This window comes from Oncorhynchus kisutch, unplaced genomic scaffold (assembly GCF_002021735.2).
Source record: "Oncorhynchus kisutch isolate 150728-3 unplaced genomic scaffold, Okis_V2 scaffold4083, whole genome shotgun sequence".
NCBI lineage: Eukaryota > Metazoa > Chordata > Actinopteri > Salmoniformes > Salmonidae > Oncorhynchus > Oncorhynchus kisutch.
In genome coordinates, this window is record NW_022266028.1 from 46,631 (window position 1) to 55,190 (window position 8,560).

Sequence of the window (8,560 nt, forward strand, 5' to 3'; positions counted from 1 at the left end):
CCTTCTCTCTCCTCCCTCTCCTGTCTCTCTCTCCTCCCTCTCCTGTCTCTCTCTCCTCCCTCTCCTGTCTCCCTTCTCTCTCCTCCCTCTCCTGTCTCCCTTCTCTCTCCTCCCTCTCCTGTGTCTCTCTCCTCCCTCTCCTGTGTCTCTCTCTCCTCCCTCTCCTGTCTCTCTCTCTCTCCTCCCTCTCCTGTCTCTCTCTCTCTCCTCCCTCTCCTGTGTCTCTCCTCCCTCTCCTGTCTCTCTCTCTCTCCTCCCTCTCCTGTGTCTCTCTCTCCTCCCTCTCCTGTCTCTCTCTCTCTCCTCCCTCTCCTGTCTCTCTCTCTCTCCTCCCTCTCCTGTGTCTCTCCTCCCTCTCCTGTCTCTCTCTCTCTCCTCCCTCTCCTGTCTCTCTCTCTCCTCCCTCTCCTGTCTCTCTCTCTCCTCCCTCTTCTGTCTCTCTCTCTCCTCCCTCTTCTGTCTCTCTCTCTCCTTCCTCTTCTGTCTCTCTCTCTCTCCTTCCTCTTCTGTCTCTCTCTCTCTCCTTCCTCTTCTGTCTCTCTCTCTCTCTCCTTCCTCTTCTGTCTCTCTCTCTCCTCCCTCTTCTGTCTCTCTCTCTCTCTCTCCTCCCACTCCTGTGTGTAAAGTGCTGACTGCAGTCCCCTATTGTAGGGTCCAGTTTCACAATGTCCCCGTAGACTGGTTTTATTGCACAGCTACATGGACGTTCCTTTACACACAGCTACTGAACCAACAGCTACATGGACGTTCCTTTACACACAGCCACTGAACCAACAGCTACATGGACGTACCTTTACACACAGCTACTGAACCAACAGCTACATGGACGTTCCTTTACACACAGCCACTGAACCAACAGCTACATGGACGTTCCTTTACACACAGCCACTGAACCAACAGCTACATGGACGTTCCTTTACACACAGCTACTGAACCAACAGCTACATGGACGTTCCTTTACACACAGCTACTGAACCAACAGCTACATGGACGTTCCTTTACACACAGCCACTGAACCAACAGCTACATGGACGTTCCTTTACACACAGCCACTGAACCAACAGCTACATGGACGTTCCTTTACACACAGCTACTGAACCAACAGCTACATGGACGTTCCTTTACACACAGCCACTGAACCAACAGCTACATGGACGTTCCTTTACACACAGCCACTGAACCAACAGCTACATGGACGTACCTTTACACACAGCCACTGAACCAACAGCTACATGGACGTACCTTTACACACAGCTACTGAACCTACAGCTACATGGACGTTCCTTTACACACAGCTACTGAACCAACAGCTACATGGACGTTCCTTTACACAGCTACTGAACCAACAGCTACATGGACGTTCCTTTACACACAGCTACTGAACCAACAGCTACATGGACGTTCCTTTACACACAGCCACTGAACCAACAGCTACATGGACGTACCTTTACACACAGCTACTGAACCAACAGCTACATGGACGTTCCTTTACACACAGCCACTGAACCAACAGCTACATGGACGTACCTTTACACACAGCTACTGAACCAACAGCTACATGGACGTTCCTTTACACACAGCTACTGAACCAACAGCTACATGGAGCTCCAGCAACCTGTTCCCTATGTGGTGCACTACTTTTAGACCAGAGCCTTATGGGCCAAGGGAACATGGTGCCATTTGGGATGCATATTGACTCTGTCTACCCCCTAGGGCCCTGATCTATACCGGCAGATACCAGCACTCTACCCAGCCCAACACCTCACTAGGACTGGGTTAATGTATCACTGTTGGTATGCCTGGGCTTATTCCCACTTGGCCTAACAGTTCCGGAACACTGGCTGTTCCTCTGTTGTTATAGTAACAACTCATCAGTCTACACTAGAATGGTTTACGGGTGCTAGCCTGCTAGGCAGAGCCATATATTTACAACTGCCTCCTGTTTTAGTCTGGCCCAAGTTCTTATGCAGTAGTTCAGCCAGGCTGCCGGAGAGTTTCGGTCTGACCCGTTTTATATCCAGGGTTGGAAATGAAATGTGTCCTGAATTGGCTATCATTTACAGTGGGGTTCTGAACTTCACACCCTTGAAAAAGATGACCAATAATGACTTAAGTGTTACCTTTTGACCCTCTCTAACTTCCTCACTCTTTATTCACAATTCATTTTGATTTATTTTTATTTCACCTTTATTTAACCAGGTAGGCTAGTTGAGAACACCTTTATTTAACCAGGTAGGCTAGTTGAGAACACCTTTATTTAACCAGGTAGGCTAGTTGAGAACACCTTTATTTAACCAGGTAGGCCAGTTGAGAACACCTTTATTTAACCAGGTAGGCTAGTTGAGAACAAGTTCTCATTTGCAACTGCGACCTGACCAAGATAAAACATAGCAATTCGACGCATACAACAACACAGAGTTACACGTGGAATAAACAACAACACAGAGTTACACATGGAGTAAACAACAACACAGTGTTACACATGGAATAAACAACAACACAGTGTTACACATGGAATAAACAACAACACAGTGTTACACATGGAATAAACAACAACACAGAGCTACACATGGAGTAAACAACAACACAGTGTTACACATGGAGTAAACAACAACACAGAGTTACACATGGAGTAAACAACAACACAGTGTTACACATGGAATAAAACAAAACACACAGTCAATAATACAGTCCAGCAGCAGAGTTAGGAAGGACGCCTGTATGATTGTAGCGACTGGGTGTATTGATAAAGTGATCTACAGTGTAATTATTAACTTCACCATGTTCAAAGGAATATTCAATGTCTACTTTAAAAAATATAAATGTTTTACCCATCTGCCAATAGGTGCCCTTCTTTGTGAGGCATTGGAAAACCTCCCTGGTGTTTGTGGTTGAATCTGTGTTTGAAATTCACTGCTTGAATGTGGTGTACAGAGATGAGGTAGTCATTCATGTTAAAACGCTATTATTGCACACAATGAGTCCATGCAACTTATGTGACATGTTAAGCACATTTTTTTACTCCTGAACTGATTTAGACTTGCCATAACAAAGGGGTTGAATACTGATTGACTCAAGACATTTCAGCTTTAAAACGTTTTATTCATTTGTACAAATGTCTAAAAACATCATTCCACTTTGACGTTATGGGGTATTGTGTTGAGGCCAGTGACAATGTAAAAACATCATTCCACTTTGACGTTATGGGGTAATGTGTTGAGGCCAGTGACAATGTAAAAACATCATTCCACTTTGACGTTATGGGGTATTGTGTTGAGGCCAGTGACAATGTAAAAACATCATTCCACTTTGACGTTATGGGGTATTGTGTTGAGGCCAGTGACAATGTAAAAACATCATTCCACTTTGACGTTATGGGGTATTGTGTTGAGGCCAGTGACAATGTAAAAACATCATTCCACTTTGACGTTATGGGGTATTGTGTTGAGGCCAGTGACAATGTAAAAACATCATTCCACTTTGACGTTATGGGGTATTGTGTTGAGGCCAGTGACAATGTAAAAACATCATTCCACTTTGACGTTATGGGGTATTGTGTTGAGGCCAGTGACAATGTAAAAACATCATTCCACTTTGACGTTATGGGCTATTGTGTTGAGGCCAGTGACAATGTAAAAACATCATTCCACTTTGACGTTATGGGGTATTGTGTTGAGGCCAGTGACAATGTAAAAACATCATTCCACTTTGACGTTATGGGGTATTGTGTTGAGGCCAGTGACAATGTAAAAACATCATTCCACTTTGACGTTATGGGGTATTGTGTTGAGGCCAGTGACAATGTAAAAACATCATTCCACTTGACGTTATGGGGTAATGTGTTGAGGCCAGTGACAATGTAAAAACATCATTCCACTTGACGTTATGGGGTATTGTGTTGAGGCCAGTGACAATGTAAAAACATCATTCCACTTTGACGTTATGGGGTAATGTGTTGAGGCCAGTGACAATGTAAAAACATCATTCCACTTTGACGTTATGGGGTATTGTGTTGAGGCCAGTGACAATGTAAAAACATCATTCCACTTTGACGTTATGGGGTATTGTGTTGAGGCCAGTGACAATGTAAAAACATCATTCCACTTTGACGTTATGGGGTATTGTGTTGAGGCCAGTGACAATGTAAAAACATCATTCCACTTTGACGTTATGGGGTATTGTGTTGAGGCCAGTGACAATGTAAAAACATCATTCCACTTTGACGTTATGGGGTAATGTGTTGAGGCCAGTGACAATGTAAAAACATCATTCCACTTTGATGTTATGGGGTATTGTGTTGAGGCCAGTGACAATGTAAAAACATCATTCCACTTTGACGTTATGGGGTATTGTGTTGAGGCCAGTGACAATGTAAAAACATCATTCCACTTTGACGTTATGGGGTAATGTGTTGAGGCCAGTGACAATGTAAAAACATCATTCCACTTTGACGTTATGGGGTATTGTGTTGAGGCCAGTGACAATGTAAAAACATCATTCCACTTTGACGTTATGGGGTAATGTGTTGAGGCCAGTGACAATGTAAAAACATCATTCCACTTTGACGTTATGGGGTAATGTGTTGAGGCCAGTGACAATGTAAAAACATCATTCCACTTTGACGTTATGGGGTATTGTGTTGAGGCCAGTGACAATGTTTGGGGTAATTTAATCTATTTTAAATTCAGGCTGTAACAATAAAAATGTGGAAAAAGTCAAGGGGTGTGAATACTTTGACGGCACTGTATCTCACGTGGATAGATTTTGGGGTCCGAGTAAGTCCTCACGCGGATAGATTTTGGGGTCCGAGTAAGTCCTCACGCGGATAGATTTTGGGGTACGAGTAAGTCCTCACGCGGATAGATTTTGGGGTCCGAGTAAGTCCTCACGCGGATAGATTTTGGGGTACGAGTAAGTCCTCACGCGGATAGATTTTGGGGTACGAGTAAGTCCTCACGCGGATAGATTTTGGGGTACGAGTAAGTCCTCACGCGGATAGATTTTGGGGTCCGAGTAAGTCCTCACGCGGATAGATTTTGGGGTACGAGTAAGTCCTCACGCGGATAGATTTTGGGGTCCGAGTAAGTCCTCACGCGGATAGATTTTGGGGTCCGAGTAAGTCCTCACGCGGATAGATTTTGGGGTACGAGTAAGTCCTCACGCGGATAGATTTTGGGGTACGAGTAAGTCCTCACGCGGATAGATTTTGGGGTACGAGTAAGTCCTCACGCGGATAGATTTTGGGGTCCGAGTAAGTCCTCACGCGGATAGATTTTGGGGTACGAGTAAGTCCTCACGCGGATAGATTTTGGGGTACGAGTAAGTCCTCACGCGGATAGATTTTGGGGTCCGAGTAAGTTCTCACGCGGATAGATTTTGGGGTTCGAGTAAGTCCTCACGCGGATAGATTTTGGGGTACGAGTAAGTCCTCACGCGGATAGATTTTGGGGTACGAGTAAGTCCTCACGCGGATAGATTTTGGGGTACGAGTAAGTCCTCACGCGGATAGATTTTGGGGTACGAGTAAGGCCTCACGCGGATAGATTTTGGGGTACGAGTAAGTCCTCACGCGGATAGATTTTGGGGTACGAGTAAGTCCTCACGCGGATAGATTTTGGGGTCTGAGTAAGTCCTCACGCGGATAGATTTTGGGGTCCGAGTAAGTCCTCACGCGGATAGATTTTGGGGTACGAGTAAGTCCTCACGCGGATAGATTTTGGGGTCCGAGTAAGTCCTCACGCGGATAGATTTTGGGGTTCGAGTAAGTCCTCACGCGGATAGATTTTGGGGTACGAGTAAGTCCTCACGCGGATAGATTTTGGGGTCCGAGTAAGTCCTCACGCGGATAGATTTTGGGGTACGAGTAAGTCCTCACGCGGATAGATTTTGGGGTACGAGTAAGTCCTCGCGCGGATAGATTTTGGGGTACGAGTAAGTCCTCTTGCTTCTCCTTTTCATCTCTGATACAAGGTCAGATATTTTTGAATCGGCCGTTTTGAAACCGGGTCCTGTCTGGCTCAGTTGGTAGAGCATGGCGCTAGCAATGCCAGGATTCCATTGCCCCTGGGGCCTCCCTTACGAAAATGGATGCATGCCTGATTGTCGCTTTGGATGACAGCGTCTCCTAAATGACTAACCCACCTGAAGTTGACCCGTCTCAGGTGAAGGTCTGGACTTGCACTAATAATGTCTGGGATTCAGAGAGGGTAAGCTGATCCTAGGTCAACTCTTACCAGAGTATGAGAGACACACATTCCCCAATTGTACAGGCAAGCTATCCAATGACCACTGCACACAGAATTGGAGGTAGATACGTCATTGCTTGCACAACTTTAGCCAACATCTCCCTGGAGACAGCTCCATGCTGCCTGGGCTGATGTCACTAGCTGTCTGTTGTCAGTAGATAACTAGTTAACCCACAAAAGCATTCCTGACACGAGGCCAACATCTCCCTGGAGACAGCTCCATGCTGCCTGGGCTGATGTCACTAGCTGTCTGTTGTCAGTAGATAACTAGTTAACCCACAAAAGCATTCCTGACACGAGGCCAACATCTCCCTGGAGACAGCTCCATGCTGCCTGGGCTGATGTCACTAGCTGTCTGTTGTCAGTAGATAACTAGTTAACCCACAAAAGCATTCCTGACACGAGGCCAACAGCTCCCTTTCGCTCTCTCTTTCCTGGAAGACCAATTAAAACCAACGTGGCAATATTAGCGTCGGGTGGAAATGGCACCGAAGCCTTCCTTCTAGTAAGGGGCTAAAATAAGTCCAATGGTGGAGGACATTTGGTGACTAAAATCTAATGTGGATAACCTAAGAGCAGAATTCTGACTTTGACATCAATAAAATAAATATATTTGTTTACCCAGCAGGCCATTTGGTGGGTGATGTTTACTGTTTTGGCACTACTAATTCCAGAGCACTACAGTACAGGCAAGCTATCCATTTAGTTCCAGAACACTAGAGTACAGGCAAGTTATCAATTTAGTTCCAGAACACTACAGTACAGGCAAGATATCCATTTAGTTCCAGAACACTACAGTACAGGCAAGTTATCCATTTAGTTCCAGAACACTACAGTACAGGCAAGCTGTCCATTTAGTTCCAGAACACTACAGTACAGGCAAGTTATCCATTTAGTTCCAGAACACTACAGTACAGGCAAGTTATCCATTTAGTTCCAGAACACTACAGTACAGGCAAGTTATCCATTTAGTTCCAGAACACTACAGTACAGGCAAGCTGTCCATTTAGTTCCAGAACACTACAGTACAGGCAAGCTATCCATTTAGTTCCAGAACACTACAGTACAGGCAAGCCAGAACACTGTCCATTTAGTTCCAGAACACTACAGTACAGGCAAGCTATCCATTTAGTTCCAGAACACTACAGTACAGGCAAGCTATCCATTTAGTTCCAGAACACTGTCCATTTAGTTCCAGAACACTACAGTACAGGCAAGCCAGAACACTGTCCATTTAGTTCCAGAACACTACAGTACAGGCAAGCTATCCATTTAGTTCCAGAACACTACAGTACAGGCAAGTTATCCATTTAGTTCCAGAACACTACAGTACAGGCAAGTTATCAATTTAGTTCCAGAACACTACAGTACAGGCAAGTTATCCATTTAGTTCCAGAACACTACAGTACAGGCAAGCTATCCATTTAGTTCCAGAACACTACAGTACAGGCAAGCTATCCATTTAGTTCCAGAACACTACAGTACAGGCAAGCTATCCATTTAGTTCCAGAACACTACAGTACAGGCAAGCCAGAACACTGTCCATTTAGTTCCAGAACACTACAGTACAGGCAAGCTATCCATTTAGTTCCAGAACACTGTCCATTTAGTTCCAGAACACTACAGTACAGGCAAGCTATCCATTTAGTTCCAGAACACTACAGTACAGGCAAGCTATCCATTTAGTTCCAGAACACTACAGTACAGGCAAGCTATCCATTTAGTTCCAGAACACTACAGTACAGGCAAGCCAGAACACTGTCCATTTAGTTCCAGAACACTACAGTACAGGCAAGCTGTCCATTTAGTTCCAGAACACTACAGTACAGGCAAGTTATCAATTTAGTTCCAGAACACTACAGTACAGGCAAGCTATCCATTTAGTTCCAGAACACTACAGTACAGGCAAGCCAGAACACTGTCCATTTAGTTCCAGAACACTACAGTACAGGCAAGCTATCCATTTAGTTCCAGAACACTACAGTACAGGCAAGCCAGAACACTGTCCATTTAGTTCCAGAACACTACAGTACAGGCAAGCTGTCCATTTAGTTCCAGAACACTACAGTACAGGCAAGCTGTCCATTTAGTTCCAGAACACTACAGTACAGGCTAGCTATCCATTTAGTTCCAGAACACTACAGTACAGGCAAGCTATCCATTTAGTTCCAGAACACTACAGTACAGGCAAGCTGTCCATTTAGTTCCAGAACACTACAGTACAGGCTAGCTATCCATTTAGTTCCAGAACACTACAGTACAGGCAAGCTATCCATTTAGTTCCAGAACACTACAATACAGGCAAGCCAGAACAC